The 22,766-nt window shown below is 50.6% G+C and overlaps 2 pseudogenes; both read left to right on the top strand.

The window, feature by feature from the left end:
- Positions 1–6,100: 6,100 nt before the first annotated feature.
- LOC103234163 (NAD(P)H-hydrate epimerase pseudogene) lies at positions 6,101–11,588 on the top strand (annotated as a pseudogene).
- Positions 11,589–13,721: 2,133 nt separating this feature from the next.
- Positions 13,722–14,551, top strand: LOC103234164 (small ribosomal subunit protein uS13-like; annotated as a pseudogene).
- Positions 14,552–22,766: the final 8,215 nt, after the last annotated feature.

Genomic DNA, 22,766 nt, shown 5'->3' with positions numbered 1-22,766 from the left:
CTGAGGCAGGAGAATCCCTTGAGCACAGGAGGTCAAGGCTGCAGTGAGCCATGATTGCACCACTGCGCTCCAGCCTGGGTGACAGAACAAGACCTTGTCTCTGCCATATTTTTTTTTTTTTTTAAGACAGAGTCTTGTTCTGTCGCCCAGGCTGGAGCACAGTGGTGCCATCTTGGCCCGTTGCCACCTCTGCTTCCTGGGTTCAAATGATTCTCCTGCCTCAGCCTCCCGAGTGGCTGGGATTATAGGCATGTGCCACCATACCTGGCTAATGTCTGTATTTTTAGTACAGATGGGGTTTCACCATGTTGGGCAGGCTGGTCTTGAACTTCTGACCTCAAGTGATCCACCTGCCTCAGCCTCCCAAAGTGCTGGAATTGCAGGTGTGTGAGCTACCACAACCAGCCAAGACCTTTTCTCTAAATATATATATAACCTAGACAAGACCTACCAAAGGGAGATGCTCATTACCAGGACCCTGTCCCCATTTATTCAAATGAATGAATTGTGGGGTCAACCCAAGAGGGCTTCCTGGTGGAGGTGATTCCTTATTGAGTCCTGAAGGCAGAGGTTTCGTAGCTACAAGCAGGAGACACAGCATCCCAGGCAGAAGGCACAGCATGTGCTAAGGCCCTGGGTGGGAGGCATTGTGACGATTTCCGGGGCTGTCTTCATGCCACCTCCACCCATCTTCACAATTTGCCAACTCACAGTTGATGAGGCTGAAGGTACGTTTGGGATGGCCTGGATCACCTGGCAAGTCAGGCGGATGTGGCATCGTCACTGCCCACTCTGGGGGAAAGGACGCAAGGCCCCACTGCATTCTCGGCCCAGGCAGAGGCAGGATGATCAGTGAGGCTGCAGAACCAGACACCACCTCTGCCCTGGAATTTCCTGAGCTGCTGGCCAGGTATATCCTCCTCTTCCACATTGCAGAGCAGGAGGAACGAGACTTGGCCTCGGGCTGCTGGGCGGGGCGGGGAAGCAGAAAACAGAGCTTCGGGTCACCTGGCTGAGCCCACTCAGGACCAAGAACCAGGACTGGGATGACAGTCATAGCAACGAAAGCCCCACCAGGCTGGTTCTGTAAACATCCCCATTTTACAGACAGGGAAACAGAGGTCCAGAGGGACAAAACTGCTGGCTGAGGACTCCTGGTGACCCATGAACACCACCTTTTCCCTTTTATCCTTACTTCTTCTTCTTCTTCTTCTTCTTCTTCTTATTATTATTATTATTATTATTATTATTATTTGAGATAGAGTCTCTCTCTGTCGCCCAGGCCGGAGTGCAGTGGCGTGATCTTCGCTTGCTGCAACCTTCACCTCCTGGATTCAAATGATTCTCCTGCCTCAGCCTCCTAAGTAGCTTGGATTACAGGCACACACCACCATGCCTGGCTAATTTTTGTGTTTTTAGTAGAGACAGGGTTTCACCATGTTGGGCAGGCCAGTCTTGAACTCCTGGCCTCAAGTGATCAGCCCGCCTCAGCCTCCCAAAGTGCTGGGGTTACAGGCGTGAGCCACTGCGTCTGCCTTCACCTTTCTCTTTTATTCTTACTTTTTTTTTTTTTTTTTTTTAAAGACCAGATCTTGCTCTGTCTCCCAGGCTGGAGTGCAGTGGTGTGATCGCGGCTTATTGCAACCTGGACTTCCCAGGTGCGAGTGATCCTCCTGCCCCAGCCTCTCAAGTAGCTGGGACTATAGGTACATGTCACCATGCAAGGCTAAAACCTTTTCTTTTTTTTTTTTTTTTTTTTTTTTTTTGAGACAGAGTCTCGCTCTGTCGCCCAGGCTGGAGTGCAGTGGCCGGATCCCAGCTCACTGCAAGCTCTGCCTCCCGGGTTTACCCTATTCTCCTGCCTCAGCCTCCTGGGTAGCTGGGACTACAGGCACCCGCCACCACGCCCGGCTAGTTTTTTGTAATTTTTTTTTTTTTTGAGACAGAGTCTCGCTCTGTCTCCCAGGCTGGAGTGCAGTGGCCCGATCTCAGCTCACTGCAAGCTCCGCCTCCCGGGTTTACACCATTCTCCTGCCTCAGCCTCCCGAGTAGCTGGGACTACAGGCGCCCGCCACCTCGCCCGGCTAGTTTTTTGTATTTTTTAGTAGAGACGGAGTTTCACCGTGTTAGCCAGGATGGTCTCGATCTCCTGACCTTGTGATCCGCCCATCTGGGCCTCCCAAAGTGCTGGGATTACAAGCTTGAGCCACCGCGCCCGGCCACTTTTTTTTTTTTTTTTAAACAGATGGGATCTTGCCATGTTGCCCAGGCTGGTCTCAAATTCTTGGGCTCAAGTGATCCTTCTGCCTTGCCTTCTCAAAGTGTTGAGATTACAAGCGTGAGCCACTGTGCCTGGCCGTATCCTTGCTTTTGAGGTGAGAAGATGGAGGTCTAGCATCCATGGCCAGATTTGAGCCCACTGGGTCATTTGTCTCTAGCCTCAGTAGCACTGGCCATGAAATGAGACTTTAGCCAACCTTGCATCTCAGGCTGCTGGGCCCCTCTGAGCTCAACCCCGGGGTCTTGTTGCAGGAAGGTCCCTCACTTTTATTTATTCCCACACCCCCATTGTGTATGTAACTGTCTAAAACTCACTGTTATCCCCATAAGGAAAAATGTGCTTGGCTGGGCACCATGGTTCATGCCTGTAATCACAGCACTTTGAGAGGCCGAGGTGGGAGGATCACTTGAGGTCAGGAGTTCGAGACCAGCCTGGGCAACATGGTGAAATCCCGTCTCTACTGAAAATACCCAAATCAGCTGTACATGGTGGCATGTGCCTGTAATCCCAGCGTCTCGGGAGGCTGAGGCAGGAGAATTGCTTGAACCTGGGAGGCAGGGGTTGCAGTGAGCCGAGATCACATGACTGCACTCCAGCCTGGGTGACAGAGTGAGACCCTGTCTCAAAAAAACAAAACAAAACTCATTCACCTGTACTTTATTGGATATAAGTTATACCTTAGTACACTTGACTCAAGATTTATGTATTTAATGTTTTATTTTGAGAATGTGAGAAAAAAAAGTAACTTAAGAATAAAATCCAGGCTGGGAGTAGTGGTTCACGCCTGTAAACCCAGCACTTTGGGAGGCCGAGGCAGGTGGATCACCTAAGGTCAGGAGTTTGAGACCAGCCTGGGCAACATAGGGAGACCCCCTTGTCTCTACAAAAAAAATTTTTTTTAATTAACCAGTAGTGGTGGTGGACACTGAAGTGTTACAGAATGGTTCTTATGACTAGGCCTTTAGTCACAGCTACTTGGGAGGCTGAGGTGGAAGCATTACTTGAGCCCAGAAAGCTGAGCCTGCAGTGAGCCGTGATGGTGCCACTGCACTCCAGCCTGGGTAACGGACTGAGACTGTCTCAAGAGAAAAAAAGAAGGCCGGGCGCAGTGGCTCACGCCTGTAATCCCAGCACTTTGGAAGGCCGAGGCAGGTGGATCACCTAAAGTCAGGAGTTTGAGACCAGCCTGGCCGTCATGGTGAAACTCCGTCTCTACTAAAAATACAAAAATTAGCTGGGCATGGTGGTGGGCACCTGTCCTACCAGCTACCTGGGAGGCTGAGGCAGGAGGATCGCTTGAACCCAGGAGGTGGAGGTTGCAGCGAGCCGAGATCGCTCTGTTGCACTCCAGCCTGGGTGACAGAGCGAAACTCTGTCTCGAAAAGAAAAAGAAAAAAATTCAAATGGTTTATACAAAGTCTTCTGTTTTGGAAAACTCGTGTTATTAGTTCTAGCTCTGGAAGGAAGAGTGGTCTCTTGCTACATACCCTAGCTATCCAGATGTGTCTGTTCATGTTCTTTTTCTTGCTTCAAAACAAAAACACATCTGTGTTTTAAGTTATAAGTATTAACTTGCTAGATTGAAAGCATTCATGAAACATATGTGACCACACCATTAAAGAAACACAGAAAAAAAGGAGAAAACAGTCCATTTATTTATTTATTATCGAGACAGGGTCTCAGTCTGTCACCCAGACTGGAGGGCAGTGGCGCAATCATGGCTCACTGCAGCCTCCCAATTGTACAGATGAGGAAACTGAGGCACACATCTGTATGTCTCAGACTGATGAGCAGCATGGCTCACACCTGTAATCCCAGCACTTTGGGAGGCTGAGGCAGGAGGATCGCTTGAGGATCCAGCCATAAAGCAGTCAGTTTAGAAGCGGAGATACTATGGCGGTTACAGCCATACTGAATCAGGCACCATGGCTCCGGTTCCATGCATAACAGTCCTAGAACTATCAATCTGGATAAAATGATTCTTTTTATTTATTTCTTTTTTGGTAGAGATGGGATCTTGCTATGTTGCCCAGGCTGGTCTTGAACTTGTGGGCTCATGCAATCCTCCATGCTGCCCATCAGTCTGAGACACACACATGTGTGCCTCAGTTTCCTCATCTGTACAATTTTGTAGCGACGAGGTTTCGCCACGTTGCCCAGGCTGGTGTCGAACTCCTGGGCTCAAATGATCCTCCCATTCAAATGCAAGGTTCATCACCCCCTTGCGCATGGGGTCATTGTGAGGACAGGGTGGGTTGGGCCTGGTGCAGTGGGCATTGTCAGAGCAGGAGAAATAAGTCCCAGGTTGGATTTAGTGTCTTCTGTCTTCTCAGCTGCCTTCACTTGTTTACGCTGGTGTGAGCCAACCTAACGTCTCACTCTGACACATTGTCATCATCCAAATGGCCAACTGCTAATCATCAAGCACTTCCTGGCCACCGCAGCGAGGCAGTAGCAGCAATGTCCCAGGATCTGCCAGTTCCTGGTCACATCCCATTGCACAGCTGCCCCTAAGCAGTCCTGGGGCTGCTTAGTTCTAGAAAAATCTTGGGAGCGAGGAGCCCAGGGTGGCATCCTGTGGTCTTGATCCCAATACCATGCTCTCCCAGGGTCACTTGGAAGCTGGACTCAGGGTCCCAGTCGGGGAGCTGGTGGCTCAGGCAAAGAGACGCAGAGGAACCCCCCTGGGGACTCAGCAAAGTGGCCCTAAGGGAGCTGGGTGCAGTGCAGTGGCCCACACCTGTAATCTCAGCACTTTGGGAGGCCGAGTGGGAGGATCACTTGAGCCTAGGAGTTTGAGACCAGCCTGGGCAACATGGCAAAACCTCGTCGCTACAAAACTACAAAATAGAGCCGGGCGCCGTAGCTCACCCCTGTAATCCCAGCACTTTGGGAGGCTGAGGCAGGTGGATCGCCTGAGGTCAGGAGTTCGAGACCAGCCTGGCCAACATAGTGAAACCCCGTCTCTACTAAAAATACAAAATATTAGCTGGGCATGGTGGTGGGTGCCTGTACTTTCAGCTACTCCAGAGGCTGAGGCAGGAGAATCGCTTGAACCCAGGAGGCGGAGGTTGCAGTGAGCTGAGATAGCACCACTGCATTCCAGTCTGGGTGACAAAGCAAGACTCTGTCTCAAAAAAAAAAAAAATTAGCCAGGCGTGGTGGCATGCACTTGTAATCCCAACTACTCAGGAGGCTGAGGCAGGAGAATAGCTGGAACCTAGGAGGTGGAGGCTGCAGTGAGCCATGATTGCGCCACTGCACTCCAGCCTGGGAGACAGAGTGAGACCCTGTCTCAAGAAAAAAAAAAAAAGGCAGAAATACCAGGTGTGAGAAAATCGAGAGAATCTAGTAGAATCAGGAACATAGTGGAGAAGAAATCATCTGGTGCCGTGGAAGCTCAGGGCAGAGCCCTGCGTCAAGAAAGAGGAGATTGTGCCACTGCACTCCAGGCTGGGTGACAGAGTGAGACTCCATCTAAGAAAAAATAAATAAATAAATAAAGGCCAGGCACGGTGGCTCACGCCTGTAATCCCAGCACTCTGGGAGGCTGAGGCGGGTGGATCACGAGGTCAGGAGATCGAGACCACCCTGGCTAACACAGTGAAACCCGTCTCTACTAAAAATATAAAAAATTAGCTGGGCGTGGTGGCGGGCATCTGTAGTCCCAGCTACTCAGGAGGCTGAGGCAGGAGAATGGCGTGAACCCGGGAGGCAGAGCTTGCAGTGAGCCGAGATTGTGCCACTGCACTCCAGCCTGGGCAACAGAGCGAGACTCCATCTCAAAAAAAAAAAAAAAAAAAAAAAAGAAAGAAAGAAAGAAAAGACGAATAAAGGAATCAAAAAGTGTTTTCAACCCTGTAGGGAAACAGACACAAACTGTATTAAGAGAGATTAATGATGCAAGACGGATGTCCAGGACCCACCTGCTGGGGGCCACAGTGGCTTAACTCCACTGGCTCTGGGAACTCGGAGGTCATGGCAAGCAGAGCAGTGAAATTCCTGCACCAGGAGGGGGCCCAGGCCATGCATGAGGAGTTGCTTCATGAGTACCAGCATGGCCCAACTTACAGAACTGGCTGGGTTCAGCTGTTCAACGTCATTGCCAAGGCATATCCTTCCATATCCATGTCCAGGGCCCCTGCTGCTGTCCCAATCATCCGTGGCCCAGGGAATAATGGAGAAGGGAGCCTGCTCTGTGCTTGGCATCTCAAACATTTTGGTCACCAGCCAGTCATCTCTGACCCCAAAAGACCCAACAAGCCACTCTACACTATACTGGTGACCCACCATCAGGAAAGGGTCATTCTTTTTCCTGGTGAAGTGCCCCCAGAGCCCACACTGATCAATGAGCTGTATGGGCTGGGGGTGGATGCCATCTTTGGCTTCAGCTTCAAGGGCAATGTTTGAAAGCCATTCTGTAACATTCTGAGTGTCCTGAATGGACTCACTGTGCCACTGCCAATGCTGACATTCCCTTGGGATGGGACATGGAGAAGGAAAACTCCGGAGGGATCCAGCCAGATCTGCTTCTCTCCCTGATAGCATCCAAAAAATCTGAAACCTAGTTTACAGATTGCTACCACTAGTTGAGGGGTTGTTGACTGCCACTTGCTTTGGAAAAGAAGTACCAGCTAAAACCTGCCATTGTACCCTAACACTGAGTATGTCTCATCATCTGCAATGAGGGAAGGTGGATGGACATTCTTGCCAATAAAGACTTAGTGTCTCTGTCTCCCAGAAAACACACACACGCACACAAAACGCAGAGAGAGACTACTAAGGCTAAAGAGACGGTGGGCATACCATGTTCATGGACAGGAAGGCTGAGGCTCATACAGATGCAGATTAACTCATTTAATAGTCCCAACCCACCAGAAGGTGGGTTGCAGATACCTTGATTTCAGACTTCTAGCTTCCAAAGCTGTGAGAGAATAAACACATTAAATTAATTTCCCCCTTTGTCATTTCAACACAATCCCAATTAAAGTCATGTCACAGCTTTCCCTGGAACTCAATATGATAATCGAAACATTTAACTGGAGCAGCAGAGGGTTGCAAATACTTGGGGCATTACTGCAGAAGAACAGGGCGGTCCTACCTGACATACCAGATATTGGAACCCATGGCAAAGCCTGTAATTAAGTCAGCAAAATACTGGCACAGAAAGAAACACATTGACCAATGGATTAGAATTAAATGCTCACAGACAGCCCTATGCAGGTCAGGAATTTTGCTTCAAGAAGGAGAGAGTCTGTCCCAGCAGTGGGGAGGGGAGGCTATCCCATAAAAGGATCTGGGAAATGGGAGACCATGTTGAAAACAATATTGGTTCTCTACTTCACACCATATGCAAAACAAAAATCCACATGGGTTAAGGAGTTACACACAAAAATATAACAAAATTACCCTTTTTATTTTATTTTTTTAGACAGGGTCTTGCTTTGTCACCCAGACTGGAGTACAGTGGCATGATCATAGCTCACTGCAGCCTCAGACTTACAGGTGCACATTACCACGCCTGACTATCCTTTTTAAATTTTTTTGTAGAGAAGGATCTTGCTATGTTGCACAGGCTAGTCTTGAACTCCTGGTCTCAAGTGATTCTCCTGCCTCAGCCTCCCAAAGTTCTGGGATTACAGGCATGAGCCACTGTGCCTGGCCCAAAAGAAAGCTTTAATGTCTTGGTAGAAAATAGAGGTGAACTTGAGGGCAAGCCTTGGTGCCTCATGCCTGTAATCCCAACATTTTGAGAGGCCAAGAGGGGAGGATCATTTGAGCCTAGGAGTTTGAGACCAGACTGGGCAACATAGGGAGACCCCACCTCTACAAATTAAAAAATTAGCTAGGCATGGTAGTGTGTGCCTGTAATCTCAACTACTCAGGAGGCTAAGGCAGGAGAATTGCTTGAGCACAGGAGTTTGAGGCCGCAGTGAGCTGTGATCATGCCACTGCACTCCAGCCTGGGCCATGGAGTGAGACCCTGCCTCAAAAAAAAAAAAAAGAAAAGAAAAAAAAGGCCAGGTGCCAGGGGCAGTGGCTTACGCCTGTAATCCCAGCACTTTGGCTGAGGCAGCCAGATCTCTTGAGGTCAGTAGTTCGAGACCAGCATGGCCAACATGGTGAAACCCCGTCTCTACTAAAAATACAAACATTAACTGGGTGTGGTGGCGGGCACCTGTAATCCCAGCTACTTGGGAGGCTGAAGCAGGAGAATCTCTTGAATCTGGGAGGTGGAGGTTGCAGTGAGCCGAGATAACACCACTGCACTCCAGCCAGGCCACAGAGGGAGTTTTCACCTCAAAACAAAACAAAAAGACTAGTTACAAATTAGGGAAAGATATTTGCAATATACTCAACAGATGGAGGAATACTATCAAACCTACATAAATAATTCCTATAATGACAGCCAGGCACAGTGGCTCACGCCTGTAATCCCAGCACTTTGGGAGGCTAAGGTGGGTGAATCACCTGAGGTCAGCAGTTCAGGATCAGCCTGGCCAACACGGTGAAACCCCATCTCTACCAAAAATACAAAAATTAGCCAGGCAAGATGGCAGGCACCTGTAATCCCAGCTACTCAGGTGGCTGAGGCAGGAGAATCACTTGAACCTGGGAGGCGGAGATTGCAGTGAACTGAAATTATGCCACTGCACTCCAGCCTGGATGACAGAGCAAGACGTGGTCTCAAAACAAAACAAAAAGATAAGTGACAAATTAGGGGAAGATATTTGCAATATACTCAACAGATGGAGGAATACTATCAAACATATATAAAGAATTCCTGGCCGGGCGCGGTGGCTCAAGCCTGTAATCCCAGCACTTTGGGAGGCCGAGACGGGCGGATCACGAGGTCAGGAGATCGAGACCATCCTGGCTAACACGGTGAAACCCCGTCTCTACTAAAAAATACAAAAAACTAGCCGGGCGTGGTGGCGGGCACCTGTAGTCCCAGCTACTCAGGAGGCTGAAGCAGGAGAATGGCGTGAACCCGGGAGGCGGAGCTTGCAGTGAGCTGAGATCGGGCCACTGCACTCCAGCCTGGGCGACAGAGTGAGAATCCGTCTGAAAAAAAAAAAAAAAAAAAAAAAGGAATTCCTATAATGAACACCACAAAGAACACAGAGTAAGATTTCATGAAGGAGGAAATCTTCTTCGTGTGGCAAGTGGCACATGAGATGGCAAGGAGATGATCATCTATTGGGGATCAGGAAGATACAAATTAAAACACCAGGTAGATGCCATTTGATTGTCAAAAGCTACAAAATCCACCAATACCAAGTGTTTCCCAAGATACATTCATAAGAAACTCACAAATGGCTGGGGGATGGTGAGTAGTGCTGACACTTGGGAAAAACCTCTGGAGTTTCCAAGTGTCTCTAAGTCTACAACCCACATGCTCCAGAAATCCCCAAAGAGAAACACACACCTTCCTGCTCCTGGCCAGAGTGCAGGAGGTAGGCACTACCCTCTCAGACCTGGAGGACCTGCAGGAGGACAGGGGAGTTTTTACTTGGGGTTGGAGAGGGGACTGTCTAAGTTTCCTGGGGCTAATGTAACAAATTTGCACAACCTGGGCGGCTCCAGACAACAGAAATTTATTCTCTCCCAATTTTGGAGAGAAGTCTGAAATCAAGATAATTGCCAAGGTTGATTCTTTCCAGTGGTTTGAGATGTTTAAATGAGCTAATATCTGGTACACACTAAACACTTAGTATATGCTTGCTGGGAGAATAATAAAATGCAGGAATACAGCACAGCATAAAATAAGCATCGGTTGTTGATTGGATGCGTGATTAAAACTAAGTGAAGGGCGGGGCACTGTGGCTGATGCCTATAATCCCAGCACTTTGGGAGACCGAGGAGGGTGGTTTGGCTGAGGTCAGGGGTTCGAGACCAGCCTGGCCAACGTGGCAAAATCCTCTCACTACCAAAAATACAAAAATTAGCTGGGCATAGTGGTACATGCCTGTAATCCCAGCTACTCAAGAGGCTGAGGCAGGAAAGTCACTTGAACCTGGGAGGCAGAGGTTGCAGTGAGTCGAGATTGTGCCACTGCACTCCAGCCTGGGCGATGGAGTGAGACTCTGTCTCAAAAAAAAAAAAAAAAAAAGGTGGTGGCCGGGCGCGGTGGCTGATGCCTGTAATCCTGGCACTTTGGGAGGCTGAGGCAGGCAGATCACTTGAGGCCAGGAGTTTGATACCAGCCTGGGCAACATGGTGAAACCCTGTCTCTGCTAAAAATGCAAAAAATAGCCAAGCATGATGGTGTGTGCCTATAGTCCTAGCTACTTTGGAGGCTAAGGCTGCAGTGAGCTTGAACCCGGGAGGCAGAGGTTGCAGTAAGCTGAGATCACGCCACTGTTCTCCAGCCTGGGCGACAGAGTGAGACTCTCTCTTAAAAAAAAAAAAAAAAATAGACAAGACTAAGTGGAGATGAGGGTTCAGTGCACCCCCATCCCCTGGCCCTGCTGCCCACGAGCCAGACCCTGAGCTGACAGATTGATTGCCCATTTCCTCTTATGGATTGATACGGGTCTCTTACCTCTGGGTTTGCTCAGCCCAGCGGCAGGCAGTCAGAGCCAGAAGCTGTTTGCAAACCGAAACCGGTCTGTGGCTTGGGCCACCTACTTGTGAAACCAGCTGTCACTGTTTCCTCCCTGTGAGAAAGTCCCCCAGTAAAGCTGCGCGGGGGAGGAGAGGGAGGGTGGAGGAGGGCAGAGTAGCTTCCCAGGAGACCTTGGGGCGTGGCGGCACTGCTCTGGACTTTGCTTTGCCCATCTGCAACCGGGCACCGTGCGGAAAGGGGATTGCAGGCTCCTGGCTGGGGAGTTTGGATTTGGGGACGCTGGACAAGTGACTTCACCTCTCTGAGCCTCAGTTTCCTTATCTGTGAACCAGTGAGAAACACATGGCCACGGGAGCTGCTGCAAAGGGGCATGTCCCTCTCTTCATTCAGGCCTGGGCCCCAAATGTCGTCTATTCCAGGAAGCCCTCCAGGACTGCCTGATCAGGCAACGTGCTCCCCCTGCTGCATCTGGTCATGTATTCTACTTTATTCATCGCACTTTTCAACACCTGATTCCACATTACAGATGCATCGCTTCAGGTGCATAATGTCCTCTGGGTCCCACCTTTGTCCCCAGACCATGAGTCTTACAAGGGCGAGATTGCTCTTGTCCCCAGATAAAGGGCGAGATTGCTCTCAGTTTTCCCCAGCTGTGTCCCCAGACCACAGCCCAGGGCCTATAGCACAGCAGGCATCTGGTATTATCAGCGCATGATTATCTGTGAGCACAATCATTAGGCCCCAGCTGTGTAGAGGAGCCGGCGACACCACCATGAATGAGATACAAATTCTTTTTTTTTTTTTTTTTTTTTTTTTTTAGATGGAATCCCATTCTGTTGCCCAGGCTGGAGTGCAGTGGCACAATCTCGGCTCATTGCAACCTCCACCTCCCAGGCTCAAATGATTCTCCTGCCTCAGCTTCCCAAGTAGCTGGGATTGGTAGCTGGGACTACAGGGTCCCACCACCACGCAGTTAACTTTTGTACTTTCGGTAGAGATGAGGTTTCACCATGTTGGCCAGGTTGGTCTCGAACTCCTGACCTCAAGTGATTCGCCCACCTCAGCCTCCCAAAGTGCTGGGATTACAGGCATAGCCACCACACCTGGCCAAGATACAAATTCTTGATGGCAGAGGAGGGACAGAGAGTGTGGTTGACAATGATATTTGAACCGAGACCCAAAGGAGGTGGGGGAGACATATGGGCGTCTATGGGAAGATGGTCCCCGGGAAAGCACAGCCTTTGGACAGGCCCCGAGGCAGGAGCCTGTCTGACTCACTGGAGGAGCTTGGAGGAGGCTGAGGTGGCCAAAGTCGATTAAGCAGGGTGGGGAGGGAAGAGGCAATGATGCAGTGAGACCAAGCAGGGCTTTGTGTCTGGGAGAGAGCTCTGGCTTTTGTTCTGAGGAAGGTAGGAGCCATGGAGGTTTCTAGACAGAAGAAGGACTAGCTGGACTCAGGATACCAGGGTGGGGTATCTCTGGGGGATAAAGGGAGAAGCGAGGAGACCACAGAGGGGTGCCTGTGCTGGTCCTAAGACGCAAGGATAGTCTGGACCAGGGAGAAGGACCTTCATGAGAAGGAATTGGATGTGGGAGCAATTTTGATGGTGGATGAGTGGAAGAAGAAGATTCAGGGGCGCCAGCGTGAGCCCATCTCAGAAGGGAGGAGACTGAGACTCTGGGGGCAGAGGGATCTCAGTAAAGGAAAAACTGGAAGAAACCGGTGGGACGCTCAGAGGTGGCCAGGGTCCAGGAGGGAGCCCCCCACCTCCCTCAGTCACAGTGGTTGCCAGCTTCCTCCTGATGCAACCTGACCTTCCATCTCTCTCTTTATTTTTCCTTTTTTTTTTTTTTTTTTGAGACAGAGTCTCACTCTGTCACCCAGGTTGAGGCACAGTGGCACGATCCCGGCTCACTGCAACCTCCACCTCCCATGTTCAAGCAATTCTACTGCCTCAGCCTCCAGAGTAGCTGGATTACAGACACACACCAGCACGCCCAGTTAATTTTTGTATTTTTAGTAGAGACGGGGTTTCGCCATGTTGGCCAGGCTGATCTTGAACTCCTGACCTCAAGTGATCTGCTTGTCTTGGCCTTCCAAAGTGGTGGCGCATGCCTGTAATCTCAGCTACTACAGAGGCTGAGGCAGGAGAAATCGCTGGAACCCAGGAGGCAGAGGTTACAGTGAGCCGAGATCTTGCCACTGCACTCCAGCCTGGACAACAGAGCAAGACTTCATCACAAACAAATGAACAAACAGAACTTATTTATTTATTTTCTAGAAACAGGGTCTCACTAGATCAGCCAGACTGGAGTGCATTGGCATGATCATAGCTCATGGCAGTCTCAAGCTCCTGGACTCAAGCGATCCTCCTACCTCAGCCTCCCTGAGTAGCTGGGACTACAGGCACTTGCCACCATGCCCAGCTACATTTTTTTCAATTTTTTGTAGAGAAAGGATCTCACTATGTTGCGCAGGCTAGTCTTGAACTCCTGGGCTCAAGCAATCCTACAGCCTCCGCCTCCGAAAGTTCTGGGATTACAGCCTTGAGCCACCAGCCTTGGCCAGATTTCGATTTGTATGGCCTTACGTTCCTGAGTTTGTAAGACTATATACGATTCATTTGCTCATTCGTGTTCATTCCTGGCCATCTCCAGGTGCCTGCCTTATTTGGGGCGATGCTCGAGGCCCCAGCTTGGGAAGGTCCAGGCTGGATAGAGATATTCTGGTTCCCATAGGGTCAAGGCTAGGCTGGAGGGAGGTACCCAGGGCTGGGGGTCTCCAGCGATCCAGGAGGTGGGGGGGCTTCCTGAAGAAGGGAACCTCATGCCAAGGGCCTGGGTCCCTTCCTCTTCATGCCCCCCAGTCCCATGACGAAAGCCAGAGAGGATGAGGGCAATGTGGGGCTTCCAGACCCCAAATCTGAGCCTAGTGCCTGGCGTGGAGCCCCAGAGCCTGCCACCGTGTCTCTAATGATCCCTGAAAAATTCCAGCATATTTTGCGAGTACTCAACACCAACATCAATGGATAGCAGAAAATAGCCTTTGCTATCACTGCCATTAAGGGTGTGGATGGAAGATACGCTCATGTGGTGTTGACCAAAGCAGACATTGACCTCACCAAGAGGGCGGGAGACTCACGGAGGATGATGTGGAATGGATGATCACCACTATGCAGAATCCACAGCAGTACAAGATCCCAGACTGACTCTTGAACAGACAGAAGGGTGTAAAGGATGGAAAATATAGCCAGGTCCTAGCCAATGCTCTGGACAACAAGCTCCGTGAAGACCTGGAGCGACTGAAGAAAATTCGGGCCCATAGAGGGCTGCACCACTTTTGGGGCCTTCGTGTCTGAGGCCAGCACGCCAAGACCACTGGCTGCCGTGGCCGTACGCGTACCATGGGTGTGTCTAAGAAGAAATAAGTTGTAGGCCTTGTCAGTTAGTAGTTTATGGCCGGGTGCGGTGGCTCACGCCTGTAATCCCAGCACTTTGGGAGGCCGAGGTGGGCGGATCATGAGGTCAGGAGATCGAGACCATCCTGCTAACACAGTGAAACCCTGTCTCTACTAAAAATACAAATAATTAGCCAGGCGTGGTGGCACACGCCTGTAGATCCAGCTACTCTGGAGGCTGAGGCAGGAGAATCTCTTGAACTCGGAAGGCAGACGTTGCTGAGATCTGGCCACTGCACTCCAGCCTGGGTGACAGAGCAAGACTCCATCTCAAAAAAATGAGTAGTTTGTATACCAAAAGAAGAAAAGAAAAAAAACCTGAGCCCAAAGCCTCGCCCTAAACGTCACCTCCAGTCCCCATTCCTGGCTTGCACCAGGCAGCAGCCAACACCACGGGCACGTGGCCTGGGCTTCCCGGCAGACTGCCTGCTGGAAAACCAGCTCTGGGAGGTGGGGGTGTCACCGTCCAGTATGTCGGGGTGGAACCTTCTGGGCTGACCATTTATGGGACAGGCCCCTAGAACGGGAGGCCCAGGATAGCCGGAGAGCCACAGAGCCCAGCAGCTGGACCAGGGTGACCGTGAAGCCACTGGGGCTGGGACACCTGCACGAGACTCTTCGGGAACAAGGCCCTATTTCCCCACCTAAAAATGGAAGTGAGGCCGGGCACAATGGCTCACGCCTGTAATCCCAGCACTTTGGGAGGCGGAGGCAGGTGGATCACTTGAGGTCAGGAGTTCGAGACCAGCCTGACCAACATGGTGAAACCCCATATCTACAAAAATACAAAAATTAGCCAGGCATGATGGTGGGGGGCCTGTAATCCCAGCTACTCAGGAAGCTGAGGGAGGAGAATCACTTGAACTGGGAAACAGAGGTTGCAGTGAGCAGAGATTGCACCACTGCCCTCCAGCCTGGACCACAGAGTGAGACTCTGTCTCCAAAGATTAAAAAAAAAAGAGACAAAGAAACAGAGAAACAAGGAGAGACAGAGGCAGTGAGAGCCAGAGACACAGAAAGATAGGGAGAGACAGAGACAGGTGAAACAGAGACAGAGAGAGATGAGACAGAGACACAGAGAGACAGAGACACAGAGAAAAAGGGAAAGAGAGAAAGGGAGACACAGAGAAACAGGGAAAGAGAGACAGGGAGACAGAGATAGAGAGAAAGAGACAAAAGTGAGACAGAGAGATGAGACAAAGAGACAGAGAGAGAGACAGGGAGACAGATGAGAAATGAGACAGACAAAGATAGAAAGATGACACAAATATTTTGGGAAGCTGAGGGGGAAGGATTGCTGGAGGCCAGGAATTAGAGATCAGCCTGGGCAACATAATGAGACCCTTATCTCTACAAAAAGAAACAGAAAAAAAAAAAAAGATGGCATAGAAAAAGACAAGGAGAGAGACAGAGAGACAAGAGACAGAGAGAGAGAGGCACAGGGAGAGAGACAAAAAGAGGCGAAACAAGCCAGGCATGGTAGCTCACTCCTGTAATCCCAGCACTTTGGGAGGCCGACGAGGTTGGATCACCTGAGGCCAGGAGTTCAAGATTAGCCTGACCAACGTGGTAAAACACCCTCTTGGCCGGGCGCGGTGGCTCAAGCCTGTAATCCCAGCACTTTGGGAGGCCGAGGCGGGCGGATCACAAGGTCAGGAGATCGAGACCATCCTGGCTAACACGGTGAAACCCCGTCTCTACTAAAAATACAAAAAACTAGCCGGGCGAGGTAGCGGGCGCCTGTAGTCCCAGCTACTTGGGAGGCTGAGGCAGGAGAATGGCATAAACCCGGGAGGCGGAGCTTGCAGTGAGCTGAGATCCGGCCACTGCACTCCAGCCTGGGCGACAGAGCAAGACTCCGTCTCAAAAATAAAAAATAAAATAAAATAAATAAAACACCCTCTCTACTAAAAATACAAAAATTAGCATAGTGGAGTGGTGCACGCCTGTAATCTCAGCTACTTGGGAGGCTGAGGCAGGAGAATCGCTTTAACCTGGGAGGCGGAGGTTGCAGTGAGCCGAGATCGCGCCATGGCACTCCAGCCTGGGCAATAGAGACTCTGTCTTAAAAAAAAAAAAAAAAAAAATGGCAAGACAGAGATATAGAGACGGTCAGAGAAAGACAGGAAGGTGAGACATGAAAGATAAGGAGAGACAGGGAGGGAGGAAGGAAATAGGAAGCTGGGGGTGGGGCCGGGGCACAGTGTCCCATGTTTGTAATCCCAGCACTTTGGGAGGCAGAGATGGGAGGACTGCTTGAGGCCAGGAATTTGAGACCAGCCTGAGCAGCAGAGTGAGTGCTCTTTCTACAAAAAATTCAAAAATTAGCTGGGCTTGGTGGCACACACCTGCAGTCTCAGCTACTTGGAGGCTGAGGTGTGCCTGAGCCCAGGAGGCTGCAGTGAGCTATGATCACACCACTGCACTCCAGCCTGGGTGACAGACAGAGACAGTGTCTCAAAATAAAACAAAATGAAAATTAGCCAGGCATGGTGGCGGGCACCTGTAATCACAGCAACTTGGGAGGCTGAGGCAGGAGAATCGCTTGAACCCGGGAGGCAGAGGTTGCAGTGAGCCGAGATTGCACCACTGCACTTCAGCCCGGGAAAGGAGTGCAAAACTCCATCTCAAAATAATAATAAAATAAAATAAAGATCACTGCTGTTCAGTTGGTTAAGAAAAAAAAAAAAAAAAGAGGTTAGGGGTACAGGACCAGCCACTGGGAGAAGAGGGCCCTCCTCCCCAGCCAGAGGAGCCCCTGGCTGGAGCTCCTGATCCCAGCGCATAAGGTTTAATATTATTAAAGGTGATGATATCTTGGAGGGTTGGGCACCCGCTTCACCTAGCTCCCTCTCACCTCTCATAGGCCCCCCGGGGGGTTAACTACCCCATTGCACCGATGGGGAAACTGAGGCTCGGAGAAGCCCTGGCTGCACAACTAGTTGGAGGCAGAGCCAGGACTCGGCTGGATCCTTGAGACGTTTGTCGACTGTGTGATCCCTGGCCCCTTCAGTCTCCAACCCGGAGGAGAAACCCGCCCCTCTCCCCCTCCCCCACCCCCGGCCGCCTGGCGGGTGTTTTTTCCCCCTCCTCCTGGGTATTTTGGTTTCGGCAGGAACCGCACGGGGTAGCAGGCCGTTCCTGCTGGCACGGTCAGCCCAGGGCGGGGACCGGAGCCAGGAGCAGCTCCAGGCCAGGGAAGGTGGGGAGGACTCGGGGAGGGAGCCCGGCCGTGGCCCCGACCACTGGGACCAGGCAGGTCTCGTCCCCATCTCAATCTTCCGGTGCCTCAGTTTCCCCACCTGGAAAGCAGGGCCCTGCGTGATCGCGGCACGGCCCGTGGGGACGCGTAGCGCATGGTGCCGGGCGGGGTGTCTCCGTCTCCGCCAAGGTTCCGTCCGCTCAGTTATTAAACATTGATGGAGGCCTCCGATTCGGGGACTGAGCTACAGGCCACTGCCCCAAACTGGGGCGGGAGGTGGGGAGGGGAGGAGGGGAGGAGGGGTGAGCGACCCGCCAGAGGTGGGGGCTGGGGGCGGGGAGGATGGGAGAGGTGCCTGCAAGAGGGGTTTATCAAGATCAGGGGGATACTTAAGTAGCGCACCCAAAGCACAAGCCAGCAAAGGAAAATAGATCAACCCGACTCCATGCAATGTAAGACTTTTCTTCTGCAAAGGCCACTATTAAGAGGGGCCGGACACAGTGGCTCACACCTGTAATCCCAGCACTTTGGAAGGCTGAAGCAGGCAGATCACTCAAGGTCAGGAGTTCAAGACCAGCCTGCCCAACATCGTGAAACCTCGTTTCTACTAAAAATACAAAAATTAGCCAGGCATGGTGGCTAACACCTGTAATCCCAGCTACCCAGGAGGCTGAGGCAGGAGAATCTCTTGAATCTGGGAGGCGGAGATTGTGGTGAGCCAAGATAGCGCCGCTGCACTCCAGCCTTGGCAACAGAGCAAGACATCATCAAAAAAGAAGAAGGAGGAGGAGGAAAAGGAGAAGGAGGAGAAGGAGAACGATAAGAAAAAGGTGGCCAGGCGCAGTGGCTCACACCTGTAATCCCAACACTTTGGGAGGCTGAGGTGGGCGGGTTACTTGAGCTCAGGAGTTCCAGAACAGCCTGGCCAACATGGTGAAACTCCGTCTCTACTAAACATACAAAAATTAGCCAGGCTTGGTGGCAAGAGCTTGTAATCCCAGCTACTTGGGAAGCTGAGGCATGAGGATGATCGCTTGAACCCAGGAAGCAGAGGTTGCAGTGATCCAAGATCACGCCACTGCACTGCAGTCTGAGTGACAGAGCGAGATCCTGTCTCAAAAAGAAAAAATAAAAAGGAAAATAGCAAGTGTTGATGAGGATGTGGAGAAATTTGAACCCTCATGCCTTGCTGGAGGGAATGTGAAATGGTACAGCTGACGTGTGGAAAAGTTTGGCAGATCCTCCAGAAGTTAAACACAGAATTACCATGTGACCCTGTGATTCTACTCCTAGATATATACGGAGAAAACTGAAAACAGGTGTTTATGCCAAAATTTGTACACAAACGCTCAGAGCTCCACTATCCACAATAGCCAGAAAATGGAAACCACCCAAATGTCCATCAATGGCTGAGTGGATAAATGAGTAGTGACACGTCCACACAATGGAATGCTATTCAGCCATCAAAAAGAATGAAACCCTGACACGCACTATAACGAGGATGGGTTTCAAAAACATCTGAGTTTCTTTCACAAAAGAACAGACAAAAAGGCCACATATTGTATTATTTCATTGATATAAAATGCCCAGAACAGGCAAATCCATAGAGACAGGAAGCAGATTAGTGGCTGCCAGGGGCTAGGGGAGGGGAATGGGGAGTGGCTACTATGGAATGAGGTTTTCTTTTTGGGGAGATGAAAATGTTCTAGAACCTGTGATTGTACAAAAACCACTGAATTGTACCTTTTTTTTTTTTTTTTTTTTTGAGACAGGGTCACACTCTGTCACCCAGGCTGGAGTGCAGTGGTACAATTATGGCTCACCGCAGACTCAACCTCTTGGGCTCAAGTGATCCTCCCACCTCGGCTTCTCAAAATGCTGGGATTGCAAGCGTGTCAACTGTACTCTTTAAGAGGGTGAATTGTACGGTGTGTGAATGTATCTTTAAAAAGGAGGAATGGCTGGGCGCGGTGACTCACGACTGCAATCCCAGCACTTTGGGAGGCCGAGGTGGGCAGATTGCCTGAGGTCAGGAGTTGGAGACCAGCCTGGCCAACATTGTGAAACTCTGTCCCTAGCAAAAATACAAAAATTAGCCATACATGCATGGTGGTGGGTGCCTGTAGTCCCAGCTACTCAGGAGGCTGAGGCAGAAGAATTGCTTGAACCCAGGAGGCGGGGTTGCAGTGAGCCGAGATGGCGCCACTGCACTCCAGCCTCCTGGGCAACAGCGTGAGATTCCATCTAAAAAAAAAAAAAAAAAAAAAGAAGGGAGTAAGTCTGGGCTTAGTGGCTCGTGCCTGTAATCTCAGCACTTTGGGAGGCTGAGACAGGAGGATCACTTGAGCCCAGGAGTTCAAGACCAGTCTGGACAACATAGCAAGACTGTCTCTACTTAAAAAAAATTTTTTTTTTAAAGAAAGAAATGAGTTAAAAAGAGAGAGAGAAATGGGCAGAGGGCAGATTTGGAAGAAGGGGCTTCTTGGCCGGGCGCGGTGGCTCAAGCCTGTAATCCCAGCACTTTGGGAGGCCGAGACGGGTGGATCACAAGGTCAGGAGATCGAGACCATCCTGGCTAACATGGTGAAACCCCGTCTCTACTAAAAAAATACAAAAAAAAAAAAAAAAAAAAAATTAGCCGGGCGAGGTGGTGGGCGCCTGTAGTCCCAGCTACTCAGGAGGCTGAGGCAGGAGAATGGCGTGAACCCGGGAGGCGGAGCTTGCAGTGAGCCGAGATCGCGCCACTGCACTCCAGCCCGGGCGACAGAGCAAGACTCTGTCTCAAAAAAAAAGAAAAAAAAAAAAAGAAGGGGCTTCCTGGGCAGAAGGCTTGGCATCTGGGCACAGATAATAAAGTATCAGGGGCCAGGCCAGGAGCTACCCTGAGTCCAGGGGTCATCTCCTGCAGCCCATGGTCCCCAGAAACCTCTGACACCTCAGTCCCATCCTGGCTCAAGGGCAGAGGCAGAGACAACATCTGTTTCTGACCAAACCCAGAGGCTACTGGAGAGATAGAGAAGGAAGGTACCTGGGGAGGTAAACTGAGGCAGCTTATCTCCCTGATGGAGACAGGCTTCCCACCTATAGGTGGGAGCGTGAAGAAGGGAAAAGATGGATCAGGAAAGACAGAGACAGAGGAGGGGAGGTGGGAAGAGGGGCAGAGACTCTGGAGAGGCTGCCTAACCACATCCATTGTATGGACCAGAAAACTGAGGCTCACAAGATGAATCACTTACTTCCAGCTGAACCGCAGCCAGAATAAACTCTGAACATCTCACCAGTCAGGCCCTGACTCTCCAGCTTCAGGACCCCACAACCTAAGAAGAAAACCCTAGCCCACGGGTGCAGTGGCTCATGCCTGTAATCCCAGCACGTTGAGAGGCCAAGACAGGAGGATCACTTGAGCCTAGGAGTAAGAGACCAGCCTGGGAAATATGGTGAAACTCTCTCTCTACAAATAATCAAATAAACTAAGCTGAGCGTGGTGGCACATGTCTGTGGTTCTAGCTACACAGGAGGCTAAGGAAGGAGAAACAGTTGATCCTGAGAGGTCGAGGCAGCAGTGCACTGTGGTCACGCCACTGCACTCCAGCCTGGGTGAGAGAACGAGACCCCATCTCAAAAGAAAAAAAACAACTCTGGCCCAAACGCTCCCAGCCTCATGTGGGCTACAACCTCTTCCCCCATCCCCCATCCATTCCCCACTAGCCACCTCAGGGCCTTTGCATTCCCTCTTCTGGCCCCTCTTTACCACCTTAGTCAAGCATTGCCTCCTCCAGGAAGCCTTCCCTCACTCCCTACTCCTCACATCCCCACTCGTCACTCTTACGGTTTCTCATAACTCTCTGTGTGATCACTAGATTAGTGTCTGCCTTCCCACCCAGCTAAGAGTCCCTCATGATCAAGAAGATCCTGACTTGTGCAAGATGGGGCCTGGTATACAGTAGGCACTCAATGCTGACTTTTTTTTTTTTTTTGAGACAGGGTCTCACTTTGTCACCCAGGCTGGAGTCCAGTGGTGTGATCTCAGCTCACTGCAACCTTGACCTCCCCAGGCTCAGGTGATTCTCCCACCTCAGCCCTCAGCCTCCCAAGTAGCTGAGACTACAGGCGTGTGCCACCAAACTTGGCTAATTTTTGTATTTTCAGTAGAGACGGGGTTTCACCAGGTTGGCCAGGCTGGCCTCGAACTCCTGAGCTTAAGCGATCAGCCCGCCTTGGCCTCCCAAAGTGCTGGGATTACAGGTGTGAGCCACCACGTCCAACCCTGATTTCTTAAATGAATGAATGAAACTGAGCTGTGAAATGGGGGCTAACATTGTCCTGACCCCGGAGCTGCTGGGAGAAGCTGAGGCATGGCTGCTCTGAGGAGCCTTGGAGTCATAGTTGTATAGCAGCCCTTGCTCAATATTTACCAGGCCAGGGCCCTGCTAAGCAAACTTGCTGAACCCATTGAGAAAAGGACTCCAAACCCCTTCCTATTTTATAGATGGGCAAGCAGAGGCCCAGAAAGAACCTCCTGTTGGTCATTTTCTAGGGGCAGAAAAAGGACTCAAAGTGGCTTCATCAAAACAGGGAACTGAGGCCGGGTGCAGTGGCTCATGCCTGTAATCCCAGCACTTTGGGAGGCCAAGGCAGGTGGATCATTTGAACTCAGCAGTTCGAGACCTGCCTGGGCAACATGGCAAAACCCCGTCTCTACTAAAAATACAAAAAAATTAGCTGGGCATGGTGGCTTGAGCCTGAGGTTGAGGCTGGAGGATCACTCGATCCCAGGAGGTGGAGGTTGCAGTGAGCCAAGATGGCGCTACTGCACTGCAGCCTGGGCAACAGAGTGAGACCCTGTCTCAAAAAATAAATAATAAATAATAAATAAAAATAAAATATTTATTTATTTGTTTATTTATTTATGTTTGAGACCGAGTCTTGCTCTGTCACCCAGGCTGGAGTGCAGGGGCACAATCTCGGCTCATTGCAACCACCACCTTCCAGGTTCAAGTGATTCTCCCGCTTCAGCCTCCTAAGTAGCTGGGATTATAGGCACTTGCCACCATGCCCGGCTAATTTTTGTATTTTTAGTAGAGACGGGGTTTCGCCATGTTGGCCAGGCTGGTCTCAAACTCCTGACCTCAGGTGATCCACCTGCCTTGGCCTCCCAAAGTGCTGGGATTACAGGTATGAGCCACTGTGCCCAGTCTAAATTATTTATTTATTTATTTATTTATTTATTTATTTTTATATATTTTTTTGATATGG

Source organism: Chlorocebus sabaeus, chromosome 6 (assembly GCF_047675955.1).
Source record: "Chlorocebus sabaeus isolate Y175 chromosome 6, mChlSab1.0.hap1, whole genome shotgun sequence".
NCBI lineage: Eukaryota > Metazoa > Chordata > Mammalia > Primates > Cercopithecidae > Chlorocebus > Chlorocebus sabaeus.
The sequence above is the reverse complement of the archived record's forward strand: the minus strand, read 5'-3'. Positions and strand labels throughout refer to the sequence as shown.